Source organism: Henckelia pumila, chromosome 1 (genome assembly GCF_033568475.1).
Source record: "Henckelia pumila isolate YLH828 chromosome 1, ASM3356847v2, whole genome shotgun sequence".
Lineage (NCBI taxonomy): Eukaryota > Viridiplantae > Streptophyta > Magnoliopsida > Lamiales > Gesneriaceae > Henckelia > Henckelia pumila.
This window is the reverse complement of record NC_133120.1, coordinates 39,510,687-39,533,279: the sequence shown is the minus strand read 5'-3', so window position 1 is coordinate 39,533,279 and position 22,593 is coordinate 39,510,687.

The following is a 22,593-nucleotide window of genomic DNA, read 5'->3' as shown; positions in this document are numbered from 1 at the left end:
GTTCGGAGGATCCGAACCAGGATCAGAGGCTACATCGGTGGGATCGGAGGACCCGAACAGGGTTATGGATTACGTCATCAATTATGTCAGCAAGGTGACATCATGGCTGACGTCACTGATGGGACTTCGGAGGACCCGAAGTTAGGATCGGACGATCCGATCGTGTCCGGACGATCCGAAGTCATGATCGGAGGATCCGAACCAGTTCGGAGGGCCCGAAGCCGAGTTCGGACGTCCCGAACTTCGTCTATAAATAGGGGAGCCGAGGTTCATTTGTGACTCGCTCATCTCCTCTCTTCTCTCTCTATTCCTAAGCCTTCTAACTCAGATCTAGGGGGATCTAGGCATCCTACGGGAAATCCGGAAGTGGCTTAGTGATCTAGACGTCGTCGCGGAGCTGTGGCCTAGTTTTGAGGCTATCTACAGCAAAGGGCTAACGATGGGCGCAGGTATAGCTTTGGCATCCTAAAAATATTTAGGAGTATGCATTAGCTTAATGAAGGCTTTTAGAGCTTTATTGTTGATGCATGGATATTTGCATTGTATTAGCAGTAGACTGGACTATAGGCTTGGAGTATAGTCCAGTGGAGCTAGGTTTTGACCAGTAGTGTTAGAGGTACGTAAGTACTGACCGAGATAGCCGACATGATATATTTGCATGTATGTTGCATGAGTATGTGTTATATGTCTTATCATGTTTTAGCATGTTTTACCGTCTTAGCACATACATGATTTTACGTGTGACTGCATCCAGAGAGATGTGATTCATTGACAGTCTCCATAGGGAACCGTGATCTCATATTGGACTCGAGTCAGGTATGACAGTTTCCATATGGGACTTGTATCCTATTTTGGATTCGGGTCAGGATGGGGTTGGCTCAGCCCTGATATGGAATATACGAGTACCCCGCGGATTAGCTTTCTAGCCGGTACTGTATATTCCCGGCGCCATGAGCAAGTGTTTTCACTTGAGTTTTAAATCATATTGTGTGCGCATATCTGTATTTATATCATTGCTTTCGTGTTGAGCGTTGTCGCTCACACCCCTGTGTTTGGGTATCGTGGTGTACCTTGTGGCGGGGCAGGTTTAAGGCTGGACGTTACAGGCGGCTCTCAGCAGGATTGAGCTTTGGAGAGTGCGAGGTTGTAGAGGGTAGGGATTTGTTTACCCTGAACCTTCGATTTGGTTTTATAATAATATTTATACACGATTGTTATCGTCGGTTGTATTCTGCTGATTGGATTTGTTGTATTTAAATTATCCGCTCCTTACGCTTTAAAATTTAATTGCATGCGCTTTTATCGTAACTCTGATTAGTTAGTGGATCCGGGTTGGGTCGCTACATTTTTGGTATAAGAGCGCATTACACTGGGAATTTCGTAAAGCGGATTAAGTTATTATCTGTTATTGTGTAACAGATGGCAGATTACGATGAGAGCCACGATAGCGGAGGCGGCGGTCGTTGGGGCGATCCGAATGATCGTAGACGTCGTCAAGGACAGGCTGAGGAGCGCAAGCGAGTGAGCATGCGCAGATTCAAGGAGGTTAGCTCGAAGCCTTTGTCGGGAGGTGAGACAGCTGAAGAGGCGTAGGATTGGCTTGAGAGGATGGAGCAGTGTTTTCAGGAGTTCCGTTGCACAGATGAGGATAGGATGGAGATTCTTGCCTTCATGCTTGAGGGACGAGCGAGGAAGTGGTGGAGATCTACTTCCACACCGTTCATAGCAGCTAGAGGAGTAGCCACTTGGGCTGAGTTCCGTGCTTCTTATCAGAGGTTGTATTTTCCTCCAGCTCTTCGTCAGGCGAAAGCCAGTGAGTTGCTGAGTTTGCGACAGGGGACAATGATGATCGAGGAGTACCAGCAGAAGTTCTTTGATCTGCTACCTTTTTGTCCTCATGTTGCTGATATTTCTATGGCGAAGTTTGACCATTTCCTTCAGGGTTTGAACCCTGATATTCATCGAATGGTTGTTGTGGGCAGCGATGGGACTTATGAGGATTTGGTGGACCATTGTCGCCAGGCTGAGGACAGTATTCGGAGGAATAGGGGACTTTACTCTTCTTCTTCCAGGTCAGCGAGTGCCAGTGCTTCTGGCCCTAGGGGTCAGTCTTTCAAGAAGCCAGGAGGTACTTCTTCTTCTTCCTCTGGATCTGGTGGGGTGCATAACTTTGGCGGTCAGAGGTCTAACCGTTGTCGTCAGTGCAGACGCAGACATCCGTCAGGGTAGTGTGGTCGATCGACCAGTGCTTGTTTCCAGTGTGGCCAGGAGGGTCACATGAAGAGGGATTGTCCTATGCTGATTGGGGCAGCGAGTGGTTCTAGAGGTTCTCTGGCATCTATTCATCCACCTCAGTATCAGCAGCTACCTTTCCAGCAGCAGCTTTTGCAGCAGCTCCAGCAGCCGCAGCAGTCTCAGCGACAGCCTACTCAGACTCCTTCTTGGGGTCATTCTTCTTTGAGGCCACGTGCCCAGGGTCAGGTCTTTGCGCTTAACCAGGAGCAGGCAGAGGCTGACAGTGATCGGATGATTGCAGGTATCTGTAGTTTATGTGGTTTTCCTGCATATGTTTTAATTGATACCCGCTAAGAAGTATAAGTTGTCATATATTCCTCTAGACGTGTTATTAGTGGTTTCTACTCCTATGGGTAGCGAGGTTTTAGCCAAGCGTCTAGTTGTGGGTTGTATTTTGGATTTCGAGGGGCATCAGTTTAGTGCTAACCTGATGGTTCTAGCGATGAAGGATTTCGACTGCATCATTGGGATAGATCTCTTGACTACCTACCGAGCGATATTGGATTGCTATCAGAGGTTTGTTCAGTTCCGACCGGAGGATGACGAGTCATGGTATTTCTATGGTGAGGGAGCGCGACCCCCAATGCCGGTGGTTTTTTCTCTGAAGGCCCGACGTGCTTTAGAGTCTGTCGGGGAAGGCTACCTTATCTACGCCATTGACGCATCACTGGGAGAGCCAGATATCCAAGAGATACCAGTGGTTCGTGACTTTCCAGATGTATTTTCGGAGGACATTCCAGGTTTGCCACCAATGAGGGAGATCGAGTTTGGCATCGAGTTACTGCCAGGGACTACACCGAATTCCAGAGCTCCTTACCGTTTGACACCGTCAAAGATGAAAGAACTGCAGAAGCAATTACAATGTCTTCTTGATAAGGGTTATATTCGACCCAGTGTTTCGCCGTGGGGAGCCCCAGTGCTGTTTGTCAAGAAGAAGGATGGTTCAATGCGGTTGTGTATTGATTATCGTCAATTGAATCAAGCGACAATGAAGAATAAATATCCTCTTCCGTGGATAGATGATCTTTTTGATCAGTTACAGGGTACTTCTGTATATTCGAAGATTGATCTTCGGTCTGGGTATCATCAGTTGCGAGTTCGGCAGGAGGATGTTCCTAAGACAGCATTTCGTACACGGTATGGGCACTATGAGTTTCTAGTGATGCCGTTTGGTCTGACGAATGCTCCTGCTGTTTTTATGGATCTGATGAACAGAGTTTTCCGTGATTTTCTGGATAAGTTCGTGGTAGTGTTCATCGATGATATTTTGGTGTATTCTCGCAGCATGGATGAGCATGCCTATCATCTCTACACTGTACTGCAGGTCTTAAGGGAGAGACAGTTGTACGCGAAGTTGAGTAAGTGTGACTTTTGGATTGACCGAGTTGTGTTCCTTGGTCATGTCATTTCTCAAGAGGGCATATCTGTTGACCCTAGCAAGACAGAGGCTATTCTGAATTGGTCACGTCCGACTACAGCTTCTGAGATTCGTAGTTTCCTTGGTTTGGCAGGATACTATCGACTTTTTGTGGAGAACTTCTCTCAGATATCTAAGCCTTTGACTCAGTTGAAGAAGAAAGATGTTTCTTTCGTGTGGTCTGATGCTTGTGAAGTCAGTTTCCGTGAGTTGAGACGTCGTTTGACGACAGCTCCAGTTCTTGCTTTGCCGTTTGGATCAGGTGGTTTTGTAGTCTTCACTAATTCTTCTCTCCAGGGTTTGGGGTGCGTGTTGACTCATAATGGCCACGTGATCGCTTATGCTTCTAGACAGCTGAAGACTCACGAGGAGAACTATCCCGTTCATGATCTAGAGCTTGCAGCCATTGTCTTTGCTTTGAAGATATGGCGTCACTATTTGTACGGAGAACGATTTGAGATCTTCACTGATCATAAGAGTTTGAAATATCTGTTCACTCAAGCTGAGTTGAACATGCGGCAACATCGTTGGATGGATATGTTGAAAGATTATGACTGTGAGATTAAGTACCATCCAGGTTCTTCTAACCCAGTTGCTGATGCGCTTAGTCCCAAGGTCTATGTGAGTTCCCTTCGTACCAGTTCAGTTTTGAAGGCAGTGGAGGAGTGTTGTTCTTTGGGATTCACATTCTGTCATAAGAAAGAACAGCAAGGAATTCGTGTTTCTTCTGTGCTTGTAGAGCCAGCGTTGTATCGACAAATCCGTGAAGCTCAGAGTTATGATCTGAAGATGCAGAAGTTGGCTCGTTTGGCTGAGGGAGATAATACTTCTGGTTTTCATCTACAAGGAGATGGTCTGTTGTGTCTTTCTGGTCGAGTTGTGGTACCCGAGGATTCTACTTTGAGAAATGAGATCTTATCGCAAGCTCACCATAGTCGATTCTCTGTACATCCAGGCAGCATGAAGATGTATAAGGATCTTCGCACTCGATTTTGGTGGAAAAGGATAAAGCGCAGCATTTATCAGTTTGTGTCTCGATGCCTTGTGTGTCAGCAAGTCAAGCCAGAGTTTAGACGACCCGGAGGGTTACTTCACAGCTTAGATATTCCTTAGTGGAAGTGGGAGCATGTGACGATGGACTTTGTCACCTGCTTGCCTATGTCTTCCAGGAATTGTGATGCTATTTGGGTTGTCGTGGATAGATTATTGAAGTCAGCGCATTTTCTTCCCTATAACCGCGATTATACCTTTGATAGGATGGCGCAATTGTATGTGCGGGAGATTGTTCGATTGCATGGGATTCCATTGAGCATTGTCAGCGATAGAGATCCGAGATTTACCTCGAGGTTTTGGGGTAGTTTCCAGCGAGCCCTTGGTACTACTTTGAGCCTGAGTACGGCTTATCATCCAGAGACGGATGGACAATCCGAGCGTACTATTCGCACTTTAGAGGATATGCTTTGCGCAGCGGTGATGGATTTTGGCCCAGCATGGCAAGATCATTTACCCTTGGTGGAGTTCGCTTATAACAATAGTTTCCATCGCAGCATTGGCATGGCACCATTTGAGGATCTTTAAGGACGTCGTTGCCGTACACCTTTGTTTTGGGATGTGGTCGGCGAGCGTCAGGTTGAGGGTCCTCAGATGATTCAGTAGATGACTAATGCAGTGGAGTTGATCCTACGCATGATTAAGGCGGCCCAGGATTGACAAGCTAGCTATGCGAACACTCACCGGAGACCGTTACACTTCGAGGTGGGAGAGCATGTGTTCTTTCGTGTGTCAACTTTCCGGAAGGTAATGAGATTTGGTCGCAAGGGTAAGCTGACACCGAGATTTATCGGTCCTTTTGAGATTCTCGAGAAGGTTGGGGACGTGGCTTATAGTTTGGCCTTGCCACCCGATCTTTCGGAGATTCACTATGTGTTCCACGTGTCCTTGTTGAGGCAGTACGTGGCGGACGAGTCGAATATTTTTCATCCGACCGAGGTAAAGGTAGATCGGGATCTATCATATGTGGAGAAACCCCTATGGATTCTAGACAGGAAAGACAAGGTACTTCGTAACAAGCGTATACCGTTGGTGATGGTACAGTGGCAGCGCCGAGGTACAGAGGAAGCTACTTGGGAGTTGGAGAGTCGGATGTTAGCCGAGCACCCCGAGTTATTTTGAGATTTTATACTTCCTTGTATCGAGTTGTACTTGTTCCGTTGTAATAAAGAACATTCGTGTTAAGTTTCGTACTTTTCCTCTGACTTTCATTTCGAGGACGAAATTTCTTAAGTGGGGGAGAATGTAGTAACCCGCATCTTGAATTAGCGATTAATGAGTAATTAATCACATGATCATGTTATTGATTTTTAATACATGATTAGGGAAGTTCTGTTGGACTAACGAACTCCAGAAATATATCCAGGATACTCGAAATGGTGGGCATGGCTCGGGAGGTTCGGACGCTCCGAACCGGAGTTCGGAGGAACCGAACATGATCGGAGTCAGGATCGAAGGCCCGAGGAGTTCGGACGATCCGAAGAGGGGTTCGGAGGATCCGAACCAGGATCGGAGGCTCCGTCGGTGGGATCTGAGGACCCGAACAGGGTTAGGGCTTATGTCATCAATTACATCAGCAAGGTGACATCATGGATGACATCACTGATGGGACTTCGGAGGACCAGAAGTTAGGATCGGACGATCCGATCGTGTTCGGACGATCCGAAGTCATGATCGGAAGACCCGAACCAGTTCAGAGGGCCCGTAGCCGAGTTCGGACGGCCCGAACTTTGTCTATAAATAGGGGAGCTGAGGTTCATTTGTGACTCGATCATCTCCTCTCTTCTCTCTCTATTCCTAAGCCTTCTAACTCAGATCTAGGGGGATCTAGGAGTCCTACGGGAAATCCGGAAGTGGCTTAATGATATAGACGTCATCGCGAAGCTGTGGCCTAGTTTTGAGGCTATCTACAGCAAAGGGCTAACGACGGACGCAGATATAGCTTTGGCATCCTAAAAATATTTAGGAGTATGCATTAGCTTAATTAAGGCTTTTAGAGCTTTATTGTTGATGCATGGATATTTGCATTGTAGTAGCAGTAGACTGGACTATAGGCTTGGAGTATAGGCCAGTGGAGCTAGGTTTTGACCAACAGTGTTAGAGATACGTAAGTACTGACCGAGATAGCCGGCATGATATATTTGCATGTATGTTGAATGAGTATGTGCTATATGTCTTATCATGTTTTAGCGTGTTTTATCGTCTTAGCACATACATGATTTTACGTGTGACTGCATCCGGAGAGATGTGAGTCATCGACAGTCTTCATAGGGAACAGTGATCTCATATTGGACTCGAGTCAGGTATGACAGTTTCCATATGGGACTTGTATCCTATTTTGGATTCGGGTCAGGATGGGGTTGGCTCAGCCCTGATATGGAATATACGAGTACCCCGCGGAGTAGCTCTCTAGCCGGTACTGTATATTCCCGGCGCCATGAGAAAGTGTTTTCACTTGAGTTTTAAATCATATTGTGTGCGCATATCTGTATTTATATCATTGCTTTCGTGTTGAGCGTTGTCGCTCACGCCCCTGTGTTTGGGTATCGTGGTGTACCTTGTGACGGGGCAGGTTTGAGGCTAGACGGTCCAGGCGGCTCTCAGCAGGATTAAGCTTTGGAGAGTGCGAGATTGTAGAGGGTACGGATTTGTTTACCCTGAACCTTCGATTTGGTTGTATAATAATATTTATACACGATTGTTATCGTTGGTTGTATTCTGCCGATTGGATTTGTTGTATTTTAATTATCCACTCCTTACGCTTTAAAATTTAATTGCATGCGCTTTTATCGTAACTCTGATTAGTTAGTGGATTCGGGTTGGGTCGCTACACACGGACCCCGCACCACCTTCATGTCCGGGTCCGTGCCTAATCAATGCACTAAAAACTGGTGTTTCTGTCCAACTACATGGACCCCTACCTAGAGGTGGCACGGGGTCCGTGCACTCACAAAATTTCAATACTACAACAAAGGAGAGGGGACACGGACCCTTGCACGGACTTGGCACGGGGTCCGTGCCCTATTGCACCAGAAAAAGTTAAGCTTTAGCAGATCAAATTCCATGCTAACTCAATCCAATTCTTGAATTCCAACATGGTACAAACTCATAAAACATGCATAAAAGTACAAGGTAGGTCTAGAGTTATACAATCTCAAAATAGTAGAACATGCTTCAGCCTAGCTTATTCAATACAATACAAAACAAGTTCGAATACAATCTAAGTTCGATTACATATTCGACTTTCAAACACCAAGTCCTCACTTCTATCAACTCAACCATCTAGCCATGCGATCTCTGACTCGGTCTTGCCCCACATGTCGCCAAGCACACATACAAAGACAAGACAATAGCCGGATAATCTGGTGAGAATAAAATTTCCAGTATAAGCAACAAACATGCAATATCAAATAATATATCAACTCAAGATATACGAATATCAGCAATGCAATTCAAGAGGAATCTAAAATGAAGTGCATGTCTTTAAAGTCCGGGATTATCAAGTCTGGATAATCAAAAGGTACTTCGGTTATTCTCTTCATCTATTGGGATCCCGAGGATAAAATACCACAAACAATCACACTGAACTCCCCTTTCGAGGTGGATGATGTGTACTTCAATCCTCTAGACTCTGAAGCAACTATAGAGAGTTAAGTCGGTCATTGCAGTAATTCTCCTGCCAATGCCCCCTGCTATAATTCTCAGAACATCTAATTCAAAATGAAATAAATCATTTGGCTCAATATGAATGCAATGCAAATCAGAACTCATTCAACTAAAGTCAAGCAAATCAGTTAACATGCAAGTATGTGATTTCTTTGGAACACTCGAATCAAGTCGGATGCGAGTTAATCATTTCATTCAAGTCTAAGTCGTCTTATACCTTTCTCAATTCAAATGTTGCTCCAACTGAATTGCTACAAGGACAAGAATTCCTATCACAATCCAAACGAATATCAATTCAACGAAAAAGGGGTAATCTGGATACCAAACCTCGATCGACTCTTCGATGATTCAAAATCAAAGAACTCTGAGTCAAACGATGCTCAAACAAGTCTGAAAGGAGATAATTAAAAAATCAATCAATCCAATCAAACAATTCCCAAAAACTCAAACAAACTCCCAAAATCCGAAAATCTCAAACCGGCGGCATATTGGCTATATTCTGATCAAACCGAAAACATAGACAGCAGTATCATATCGATATCAACTCAAATCAATACCAAATCAACAAATAGAACTCAAACCCATCAAATCTCAAAATCCATATTTTTGAAAATCACTTCAAAAATCATAACAATTCCAAATGACACTCTATCTCAAAACCGACTGAGAATAAACGATAAGAACTCGGTTGAGAACAACATGACCGAAACTCAATCGATCCTAACAATATCCGAAAATAGAAAGTGTCCGATCGAAGAAAAACTTACGATAAAACAAAGCTCTCGCAGCCGTGATCACTAATGTGCCTTCAGAAATAAAATCTAACAGACGGATCGAGCAAAACCTAGAAATACAAAGCTTGAAGAAAGCTTGGAGCGCCTTCAATGGAGGGAGACGTGAATGAGGAGGAGGGTGGAGTATAAGAATGGGTCAAAGCATGCTTAAATATCTAACAATCTCCAATTTTGCACTTTAGTCCCTGAAAATTCCAAAATTTACAAAATAAACCCTGATCAAAATCAAGTCGGCTCTTGAACTCTGTAATCTCCAATTATCTCAAATAAGCTAAATTAAGATAACTTTGGGGCGTTACTCCTAGAATTCCTTAGATCTAAGTTAGAAGGCTAAGGAATCGAGAGAGAAGAGGAGAAAGTGCGAATTGCAAATGAGCCTCGGCACCTCTATTTATAGACGGAGTTCGGATCATCCGAACCCCACTTCGGAGCCTCCGAACACATTCGGACCATCCGAACTTGACTTCGGAGCATCCGAAGTCCCATCAATGTGTCAGTCGTGATGTCATATTGCTGACGTAATACCTGATACCGATCAATTGTCTGATCCTTGCCGACGGACCGTCCGAACCCGTTGGGAGCCTCCGAAGGCTCATCAGATCGTCCGAACTCCTTCGGACCGTCCGATCTCCTTATTCGTGCCGTCCGATCTTAGGATGTTTAATTGTGATTAGTTAATTAATCACCTTACTTGGTTACGGGCTACTACATACCCTACCTGATGTCAACGAATTTTCCTAAAGAACACCAACTAAGTAAACAATTGACAAACTCTCTGTCCACTAACTCCAATTGTGGCAACATCATTGTACACAATTTTTTGTCTTAATGCACTCTTCGAGGTTGTTGCCTTGAAATACACTACCATCCTTCTGAAACTCTCAGATGGACTAACATCATCCTTAGCATTAGTAGTCTGTATCGAACGCTTACCTCTATCTCATCACTAGAGATAGTATCGACGAAAACAATTTCGGTTAACCTATCCTAGATAACGAAAATCCTTGACTCACTAACTGGGATAACCAAATTGGTTCACCTCAATCCCACACAAAATCTATCAATACCAGCTATCTCAACCTCTTAATGACACATCATATCAGAACACACTGGGAGATCAGCGACAACAATCCCGCCAGACTCAGAAAAACAAGTCTTAGCTGTTGTCTCATCCCATGAAACAACTGATGCTAACCTGCTAATGCTCATGGAAATCCATAAGCACTTGTCAAATCCCCTCTCAAGAACAACTCTTGAGAATTCTGCTTGAAGAACCCAAGAAAAATACTCCGACTAACAGTCCCCCAAAAATTGTCCACTGACAATCCTGGAACAATCATTAAATCCCATTTTCGCAAACTGGATCAATAATTGCTAACACCAAGAAATGCTCAGATCAAAATCCGTCACTGGTATCCTCAGCAAGGCTGCCATCGAACTATGATCACAAGAGCCAACCTATTACCACTTTCGTGATATGTAGAATCCTAAAGTCCCGATTCCCACATTCCTGGAGATCCTTAACGTCTGGAGAATGCACTTGAATCGCTGCATCTAATCATACCATGATTATAGTACAATCTCAAGTACTTCCTGATTCGCTATATCCCAAATCAGCACCGGTTGGAATAATCTGATCGATAAAGTCGATCTACTGTGGCTCTTCCTCTGCCTGACGGTATCAACCCTAATCAGACAATTAATTATCAATGAACATGCTCCTGATAATTATATCCCTTGTTAATACTGAAACAAATCAAGACTGAGGTAACCTACCACAATGTCCCACCTGGAATCACCACCAAGTGTACACTGGCATAAGTCACGCTTCCCTCATGCCTCAAATAGTTCTGTATAATCCTTAGCATCTGATATAATCCACTATTGAGAAAAACTTTCATCGTTGGAAAATACTCTCCTCCGAGTCAATGTCCCAGACAGTTTAAAAACTCATTTCCTGGATAACTCCTATCACAAGAGATTCCAATCACCGACTAGATCCACTAGTCTAGCAGTATCCCATAGACTAAAACTATCTGCTCAGAGTACACGCTCGTCTAGGAAATCCCTCCAAGACTGGTTCTCACAGTAGAAAAACTCAACTTTAATATCTCTGACAACAGCTAGAAGATATCTAAACCACTGATATCAAACTTGACATCTAATAAAAGGTCATACCTCGTTGTGACTGTTATCAATTCCCTAGACTGAGTAGCCTTTCCACCGCCGATCCTGAAGCACAAAGGCTTCCAGACAACCTCTGATGTACAAAGACTCCCAGAGTAATGCTGGCATAGGGTCACGCCCCATCACGTCTAGACATGGTCATAGTCCACAACTCCCGGCATATACTGGACCCGGCATCCCGATTAAATCCCATCATCATGAAGTCTTAACCTTACGAAGGTCAAACAGACTACTGTTATAAGGAAACAACTTAGAACAAACTCATGTCCCCAAACCGAACAATATTCCCATGAATCCAAATGAATCACCTGATCATTGACACTAACTCAACCCACTGACTAACCAGGTCAATCTTAGGGAAATGCCTAGACTAACCACAAGTCAAACACTTACAGCTGGCTTACTCAAAATATATGAGTTACAATAGTTGAACACTAATAAACTAATACCAAGCCAAACTTAGCAAAATCACCGCAGTCATTCACGAATTACTGGATAAATAATACATGTATCATTACTTCAAGTTATGTACAATTTATTTTATTACAATCCCATGTAATACAATTTATAGTATTCCAAAAATACAATGAAAATGTACAACCAATAACTTGAAATGATATAACCAGATTCTGATGATTCATTACAACTGAAATACTGTTTACAATTACATCAATACAGTATTTAAAATCACCGTACTTGTCTTCGTTCCTTGAGCATGAAGCTTCTAATAGACACACACATTAATTCAATCATACTCCTGACCAAATCTCTCTACCCGTCCTCCTGCAAAGACATCCGGAGAAATGATCCGTGCTCGCTAACCAGCTATGCTCTGCATCAGTGCTTGTCAGTCAACCTCTTTTGTTCACGATCTACCGCCAGCGTTATTCTTGTAACTAATTCATGATTTTTAACATGAAGTTTCCCGTGTGCTTACCGAACCATCGATACAAGCATTGATGGGCATGTTTGTGTTGCATATTTTATTATCATTTTATTGTCATTTGTGCGTGCATTCATTTGTTTTAATTAAGTTTTTGTTGGTTTTTCATACATCGTGTCTACATTACACGCTCCCATTTTTATTGTATAGGACGTAGCATTTTGTCGAGGAAAAGATGGAAAAGCTATTGCGCGAGAATGAATTACGGAGCAGCAATGACAAGAAAATCAAGCATATAGATAAAATAATGTCCTGCATGTATTTAATGACCTCACGCTCAAACCCAGTCATGCCTTAGCTACTTGAGGCATTCCCTGGTGAAGGTCTTTATGAGAATCTCTCCAACTACGAGTGGAGAATCTCTTCGGATTGGGACCACATGGGTTGTTACACACCATTCTTTCCAAAAATTCCTCAGATTTATCTGACGCAATATACTCGTTCTTCTCTTCCAGGCTTCTCCGGCTGGAATCCATTTGTTCTTCGATCAGCATCCCAATGCATCAAATGATGAACCGTCCACAGCAGACAGCCTATCTATCGATATGCTACTACTGATTTTCTCATCACTGTTGCATTCCTGGTAGCAAAGACTTCTGCCGCAAATCTTGGCAATGAAGAACCAAATCATCCTTCTTTAGGTCTCATCAATCCTACAAGGATAATCCAAAGTCTCAGTACTATATTCCCAAGTCTCTTGCATGCATCTCTGATACCATAAATGTAGCAACCCTATCCGGATCCACTAGCTAATCAGAGTTAAGAGGATAATTAAGCAGGAATTAAATAAATCTCTACAAAATACTTAAATAAAAACAGACCGGCAGAATACAACCGATTAAATAAACCAATATACAACCCAATAGAATTACAAATAATCCTAAGAGTAGAAACCTACAGCTAATCCTGCTGTCTTCAAGGTCATTGGCTACTCCAAGCTCCTGGTGCTCAACCCTACACCTACATCTGCCCCGTCGAATGGGGTGTCCAGATACACATAAAATACTGGACGTGAGCTCTAAGCTCAATATGAAAGCACAGATAAACATACAAATATGATGCATGCAAATGACAGGGTATCCATATAAGGGATAACTGTATACAAACTGCTAAGATTGGCGCCTGGGACATGAGCTCGTCACATCAGGGTCGCTAACCACTGTGCGCGACCACTCACTCCCAAATTTCGGACGCGGACCACGGAGTCCTCTAGATACCAGTACCTAAGGGTACTCGACATCAAAACGTCCAAACAGGGCTGAGCAACCCTAACTGGCTCATCTCAAAATATGTATAGGCAGAATATGATATGAACATGCCACATAACGATAACATGCAAACACATAAATGCAACATAAAAGCATGCATATCCGCTGGCAATCTCAGTCATTACATACGTACCTTTACTACAGGCAGTCCTAGCAGTCCAACTCTAGGTTCCAAGACTATCATCAACTCTACAATGAAAATATCCATGCATTATCTAATAAGCTTTAAAGACCTTAACTAAGCTATTGCATACTCCTAAATAATTTAAGGAGACCATAGCTATACCTGCGTCCGTAGTCAGCTCACTGATGGAGACTATCCCGCAACTAGGGGCATACCCCTGCTACAGCTCCACAGCCTCGAGCACGACTCCACTACACAAGCACTATCCCGCTACTATGTCAGACGCTATCTAACTATACTAAAAATATTTCCAACTCCAAATCTAAAATAAGAGTACCCATAGCCCTAAAATAGAGCCACGTGGGCAAAGGATAGGAATTCGGAATTCGCACAAATGAGGATCTCGGACCCCATATTTATAGAACACGATCGGACCGTCCGATCATGACTTCGGAGCGTTCGATCTTCTTTGGACCGTCCGATCGCCTCATCGGATCATCCGATCTCTGCCACGCGTCCAACCAATCGCATGCAACCATACACCTGTCCCAAACACTGTTTGGATGGTCCGATTTGGCCCTTTGGATCGTCCAAACTCAATATTACATCATCTATGATGTCATCCATCTGATGATACAATTACACGTGTCCTTGCTCCAGTTCGGATCATCCTAACTCCACTTCGGAGCATGCAAACTGCTCGCATCCTCCAAACTATCTCCCGTACACGGCCACTTTGGATGGTCCGATCCCAGATCGGATCGTCCGATCCCACTCGCCCGTTCAGACTATTTTCACGTATTTTGGATCCATATTTGAACTCCGTTAATCCATCTAGAACTTCCTTAATCATGTTTTACTTAATCTAAACATGATCAAATGATTAATTACTCATTAATCATTAATTCTGGATACAGGCTACTACATGCCAAGTGCGAATGACTATCGTGTTTCGAGACCGAATAGGAAGCGTTACCACATGCTGGTGTACCTTGGATAGTTCGTTCTAGTCAGGCATTGCGGAGGGGAATTTCCTAAGTCTCGATATGTGCATAGTTATTGATAGAGATATAGATCAGGAGGAGGTCCAACATAGTTGAATCCTATTAGTTTTGATATTGGGATAGTGTCAACGGAGTTTGACTAGTCCATCGATGGAGAGCCATAGATGAGTAGCCTGTGATCAAGACAACGTAGCTTGTCAGAGATGCGATTTTTACCATTGCAACGTAGGCGTATGGTTCCGAAAACCAATGGTTAAGGGTTGACCTTAAGAAGATAGTTTTGAAACGATGATAACTTTCATCAGGGTACAATGTTGAGTTATACCGAGAAATGTGAACCGATATTAGTGTTAGACGTGGTGAGTTGAGTTCCTAGCGTTGCTTTGGAAGCTTGGTTGTGCTTCATAGAGTTGTGGGAAGATTACCCCAGTCTAGAAATCATTGTTAAACAGTTACGTTGAAGTATAGCTTGGCATCAATTATATTCCCTTGCAGAGTAATACCTGTTTTGATGTAACAGAACAGTGTTGGGAGAGTGCTTCCCTACTATGGGTATTTTTCATGAGAGTTTTGAGAACTACTAGATGAATGAATCTAGTTAATGATTCAACGAATGTCACAAGCCAGTTACGTTATGACTTGGGTTTTGTCTGTATAAAATTCCCTTGGGATGGTGAATTTGAACAAAACGAGTGTTTGCGTTCAATATGATCAGTGACATCGTGGTTAGTTCAATTGGTACAAGATCAGTGCCCAGAGGTTACTCGTGAACAATCGTCTGATTGAATTCGGTATTGAAATCAAGTAACAGAGGACACTGTGTGTTCCAAGACATTGTCGATGTATTGGGGTCATCGAGATAGCTTGTCTTGATGAATAGTAGTTTGACATGCTGACGTTGGGACGCGACTAAGAACCAAATGACATTGTGTAAATATCTGTAGTTGCAAGACACGATCGTGCGAGTGTCAGCTCGGTAAAAGAATCTTTAAGAGATTCGCTTTGGGGACAGAAGGTGTATCGGGGTTGGGATACTTTAGAGTCAAGTAAGTTTGACCCTCGTCGGGGAGCACATCAGTTTCCAGTTTCTGCGAGAACCAAACTGAAGAGTTTGGGAAATACTAATGCGGTTCAATATTAATGAAACTTGCAGAATTGTGACAAGAATCTGAGTTTTTCGGAAGCTATTTCGACCAAATGCTCAAGAAAGGTCTACAGTACGTTCTCGGGATTTACCCTAGATTTCGAGGATGAAATCTTTTAAGGAGGGGAGAATGTAGTAATCCATATCCAGAATTAATGATTAATAGATAATTAATCGAGTAATCATGTTTAGATTAAGTAAAACATGACTAAGGGATTTCCAAAAGGATATAAGGAGTTCAAAAATGGATTCAGAACAATTGAAATAGCCGAAAAGGGTTCCGAGTCTTCGGAGGGATCGGAGGCTCCGAACAAGAGTTCGAACGGTCCAAACGGATCGGAGACAGTGACCCAATGTCGGAAGCTCTGTTGAGTTTGGAGGGTCCGATCATGAATAGTGCCAGCTATCCGAAATATTACATAATTGATGACGCCACAGAGGGGACTTCGGACCCTCCGAACTAGTGTTGGCAGGCGTCCTCTGGAAGCTAGACACGTGGTTGGCCGAGGGTGTTCAGATGCAGGGATCGGACGCTCCGATCACTGTCTATAAATAGAGGTACCAAGCTCATTTCTCAGTGCACCTTTCCTCTTTATCCTCTTTTCTTCTAGTTAGTTTTAGGGGCTTTCTATGCGTCCTACTGAAGGGTCGGAAGTGTCTAGGTGCTACGGGACTAGTAGCAGAGATGTGCCTAAGTTTTGGGACTGTCGCCATCAGCGGGCTGACGACGGACGTAGGTATAGCTTTGACTTCCTAAAAATATTTAGAAGAATGCTATAGCTTAGTTAAGGCTTTTAGAGCATAAATAATGATGCATGAGTATTTTGAATTGTAGAGCTGATGTTAGGCTTGGAACCTAGAGTGGTACTTCTAGGACTGCCTTTAGTAAGGTACATAAGTACTGACCGAGATAGCCGACATGATATATATGCTTATATGTTGCATTTTTATGTGCTTTGTATTCCATATTTTACTGCTTTAGCACAAGCATTTTTTTATATACTGTACTGCATCTGATGTGATGTGAGTCATGACAGTTTCCATCTGCGATGAGTTTCTCCTTATGGATTCGTGTTTGATTGTGGGGAGGCTCAGCCCCCGGTTTTGATATTAGTAGGAGCGACCACGACGGTGGAGTAGATGCTATAATGATAGGGGAATATACGATTATCCCGCGGACTAGCTATCTGGAATGGTACTGTGTATTCATTGGCGCCCCTAAGCAGACTGTTTTACCAGAGTTTTAAAGTCATTTGTATGCTGAATATATGTTTATATATCATTTCTTCCATACTGAGTGTAGTCGCTCACGTATAGTGTTTTTTGTATGTCTGGACACCCCATTTGACGGGGCAGGTGTAGGTACAGGTAGTGCGCCCAGCGACTTGGAGTAGCCGGTGATCAGAGAGGGGCCCAACATGATTAGCTGTAGGTTTTATGGTTAAGATTTATTCAATTGAGTTGTATATCGAATTTATTTAACAGATTTTTATTCTGTCGGTCAACATTTATTTAAGCTCTCCGTAGTGTAATTCTGATGAGTATTAATTGCATTTTTAATTATGCTCTAATTCTCTGATTAGTAGTGGATCCGGGTTGGATCGCTACATATAAAGCTTTCTTCAATTTGTAGACATGATCCAAATGCTTAGGGTCTTCAAACCATTAGGTTGTTTGACATAAACTTCTTCATGAAAAATACCATTAAGAAAAGCATTTTTCACATCTATTATATGACAAGAGATAGCAAATCACAATCGAACAGATTCAATACGAGCAACAAGAGCAAAAGTTTTATCAAAATCTACCCCTTCAACTTGAGTATACCCCTAAGAAACCAAACGAGCTTTATTTCTAACAATGTTCCTCGACTCATCGATTTTGTTTTTTAAAATCCTCTTAGTACCGATCACATTACCATGAACAGGAGGGGGTATAAGACACCATACATCATTTTTAATAAATTGCTCAAGTTCTTCATGCATCACATTTACCCAAAACTCATCTTTTAAGGCCTCATGAACATTCTTAGGTTCAATAAGAGACAAAAAGATGGAATACATTACCTGAGAAAACACAGAAGCTATCATTTCACACTAACCTGATCATTTTTCTATAATCCATTTTTTCTTTGCCTTGGGTCCGCATGTTTTCCTGCAAACTATCTATTTACCTGAGATGTGGGATGATTCTTCTGAATCTTCCTTGGAACTTCCTGTTCATCATTTTCTTATACCACATCAGCCTGTATTTCTTCAGCATGATGATCTTCTTCAGGTTGAGTAAGCTGGCAATCCGATATTGTACCGTCGATCTTGGCAACATCAAGGACAACATTGGGAGTTTACAGTTGTTCATCCAGCAAGTCTTGGATGTCATCTTCTGCCATCTTTCCTTTGAGTTCTGAGATATCATCAAACACCAAGTTAACAGACTCCATAATTTTCCTAGTTCTCAAGTTGTACATCTTGTAAGCACGACTATTAGTTTCATATCCAAGAAACATGCTTTTATCACTTTTAGAATCAAACTTAGCCAAATGATCTCTATCATTCAACACATAACAAATACAACCAAAGACATGAAAATATTTGATATCAAGATTCTTTCCCATGATAATTTCATAAGAAGTCATAGTGAAATAATTTCTCAAATACATCCTATTCGAAATATGACATGCAGTATTCAGAGCTTCATCCAAAAAATGCTTAGAAATTTTCTTTGAACTCAGCATCACATGAGCCATTTCCTGCAGGTCCTGTTTTTCCTCTCAACTATCCCATTCTGCTGAGTCTTTGGGGCGGAAAATTCTTGAGATATTCCTTTATTATCACACAGACCTGTAAACAATGAATTTTCAAACTCTTTTCCATGATCACTTATAATGCGGCTCACCTTCATATTATACAGGTTGGTAATTTTAATAAGCAATTTCTTAAAAACATCAAATGTGTCAAATTTTTCCCTAATGAATCTTGTCCAAGTAAATCTTGAAAAATTCATCGACACACACAAAAGAATATTGCTTATCACCAAAGCTTTCAACTTCCATAGGACCCATAAGATCCATATGTAAGAGCTCCAAACACCGTGTTGTCCCATGGTGTTTTAACATCGGGTGCGCAACACGAGTCTGTTTACCCTTTTGGCATGGTCCACAAACAAATGGAATCCCAAAAGTAAGGTTAGGCATTCCTCGTACAACTTCAAACTTACTCAGATTCTTCAAGGTTTTGAAGTTTGCATATCCTAGCTTCTGGTGTCATAAATCTAATTCGCTTACCTTAAAGCTTTGACAACCACGTTCTTCACCAATTTGGTAGAAATTATCGGTTGACTTAGTACCTGTCATAACACAAACATTAGCTTTATCAAAACTCTCACATGAATTTTTATTAAATTTCACAAACAGGTTATCTTCATACAATTGACTAATGCTAATTAAATTCGAATTTAATCCTTTGACATGAAGCACATTTTGATGCTCTGGAAGTCCTTTCACATTCAAAGTTCCTTTGACAACAATATTTCCTTTTGCACCTCCAACATAGGTCACACGTCCATTATTTTGTTTCACATAATCAATGAGGAACTCCTTTGATTCAGTAATGTGGCATGAGCTGCCACTGTCAAAATGCCATATACCTACAATGTCAGTTTTTAATGAAGTATAAATGACAAAACAGTTAGGTTTCACCTTAGGTACCTAGACCATTTTACCAGATGACTGTTTCTTGGCAGTGTTGTAGCTGATGTTGCCAACACCGTAAGACAACTGATCGAGCAAATACTACCAGTGAAAATCAACTCAAATAGCTCGAATAAATTGCAAGTGCACGAGTCATGTAATAATATAGTTTACAGAGTACGCGTATCGTCCCACAGAGATTGATTTTTGACAAAATTATTCAAGTATTATTCTTTTGCTAATTAAGATGACATAGAGGAAATATTAATAAATTAATGCAAAAGGATGAAACAAAGAAGAAATAAAGAAATTAAATCCAGAAAAATAAATAAACGATTGTTAGGATCTTGGTTCACCTACCCCTTAATCTTCTCTAATGATTGAATTTCAATTCTCAAGCGATACTTTTGACAGAATTTCCTAATCTATCAATATACTATGTCGAGCTATATTAATCTAATTAACGAATTGTAATAACCAAGTATCCTTGTGTTATTTAAAAATTGCAATTGCATTAACGATTTGTGGAATTTTCTAGCTTTTGACCTATTGGACTATGACTATCAACATGTATCCAACCTCATATGTCTATGCAAGTTGTAGATCCATGGATTATATTACTCTATCATGTTATAAAATTTTCTTTCGGTTTCAATTATAACACACAAAATCAATTCGAAGTTGATCAATCTCCAAAGATTCAATAAACACAATAATATAATCAAGAATGCATAAAAACCAAATTCGATCTTCAAAAATAATTCAAAACAAATTTTTTGGGGTAGGATCCCCTAAATCCCAACAAACAAAATTAATCTAAGAAGAAAAGAAGAAAATTCGCTTCTCTTCGGTTGTTGTTCTTCCTTAAGTTCTTCACGTTCTTCACCCTCTTGATGGCCGCCGCCTTTCTCTTCAACTCTCTCCCCTCGATGTTTCTTTTATCTCCTATTTATATGTCTTGAAAGCCCATCAAATAAAGCCCAAAAACTCACAACTTTTAATTTTCAAAAATTCAGATTTTTTCTCCCGTTTGAGTCGCGCCTAGGCGCTATATTTTCTGTCCCAAAATTTTTTTCTCGTGCAGGTCGCGCCCAGGCGCCTGATTTTCTTCCCAGTGCGCAGTTTTCTTGAAAAAATCATATCCAAAGTTCTAGCAGTCGGAGCGAGCTGAAATTTTGACAGAAGCTTTAAAACATCTAAACTACAATTTGAACGATGGAGATCAGATTTGGATCAATCTAGAGTCAAAAATAATTTTTGGACCATTAATGCTTTGTGATTCTTTCATGCGTCAATTCTCGGTGCTTAAACTCTTTCTTTCCTCCATCTTTTGCCTACAACCAATCACAAATTATTAGGAGTGATCCGAATGAAACAAATATTCAATAACTAAGAATGAATGACCTTGAAAACACAAAATCATGAAAAACAAATGCAAAACAATGCAATAAAACACGTAAAAACGACACCTATGACATCCCCATACTAACCTTTTGCTTGCCCTCGAGCAAAATAGGTGATAAACTAACATGAAGACACAAAAGAAATTAATGAAACAAATCAACACACGGATGATCCCATGGACTTTTTGCCTTAGTGAACAACAAAATACCCTTGAGACTTTTCGCAATACACCTTTTCGATTGCACGTGAAATTGTTTGTGTGATATTATTCCCGTGTTATACACTTCAAGTAGAATAAGTTATATGACTGCAAAATACACGGAATAACACATTGGTGCAAATATCTCTCGCATGTATCCCTTCCTTCTAGCTACTCCTAGTAGTCACACCTTCCTCAAGCTTAGTATATAAAAATATGGGTTATTTGTATTTTTAACGCACCGTCGGATTTTACACCCGGCTTAAATTAGCCCCATAAATTACCTGCAAACTTAGCTACAACTTTGATAGGATTAGGATTTCAATCCCCTCGTCTATAGCCCGGATGGAGCTTCAACCCCATTTATTGCCCGCAAACTTAGCCTTGAACTTAAGGATTAGGATTTCAATTCCTTGTCCATGGCCCGGATTGAGTTGTTTTTTTTTTCTCCTTTTTTCACATGGTGCACATACAAGTCATCCATTTTTGAAGTAAAATAAAAAAAAACGAGATCATAAGTGCACTACTAGAGTATCACCAAAGTTCACAAGACACATTTTGAGTTTTCTAAACAACTAGTGTCATGTAATGATCAAGCAGTATCAACTTCATCACTCTTAGTACATTCCACAGGTTTAAAAGTTGTGCATAAATATATTCACAGTGCAATTCAAGGTCTTCGAATTCAATTCAAGGGTAAATTTTTTCAAATATTCTTACATACTTCTAATTTTTCATCTACATCATAGGCTACCATATTCTCATCCGAATTTAGCACATTCATGAGACTAAACAAAAGTACAATACTAAATTATGCATGCAAAAAGGAATAACTAAACACAAAATTTCAAAAATTAATCCCCTCCCCATACTTAAATCTTGCATTGTCCCCAATGCAAAACATAAACATGACTATGAAAAAGCACAAAAGAACAATAACACACAATGCAAAGAAAACAAAAAAATGAAATGGAAAACTCCCCTGATCAATCGTCGTCCTCATCGTAGTGGTGCACATCCAATTTCTCTTGCTACTTCAAATTCTTAGGCCATCAATATTCCCATATATTCACCTTGAAAATCAAAAATTTTGAGGGATTAAACAAGATCAACTCAATATGAAGCAAAAATTAGAATATAAGTACAATTAAATAAGATAAATAAAGTGAAGTAAAAATAATCTTGGGTTGCCTCCCAAGTAGCGCCTGATTTTCAGTCTTCAGCTTGGCCCTCAGAATCACTCATCAAAGAGTGGTTGACGCCCAAAGTAAGTGTCATATGACACCACAAATGAGTCTTTTTTTCATGTGCCCTCAAGCTTGGCTAGATGTAAACAGGATAAGCTCATCACCTCAACAACACTCCATAGAAGCTGATAAACATGGGAAGGGAACATCTCTGTGGGCTCTC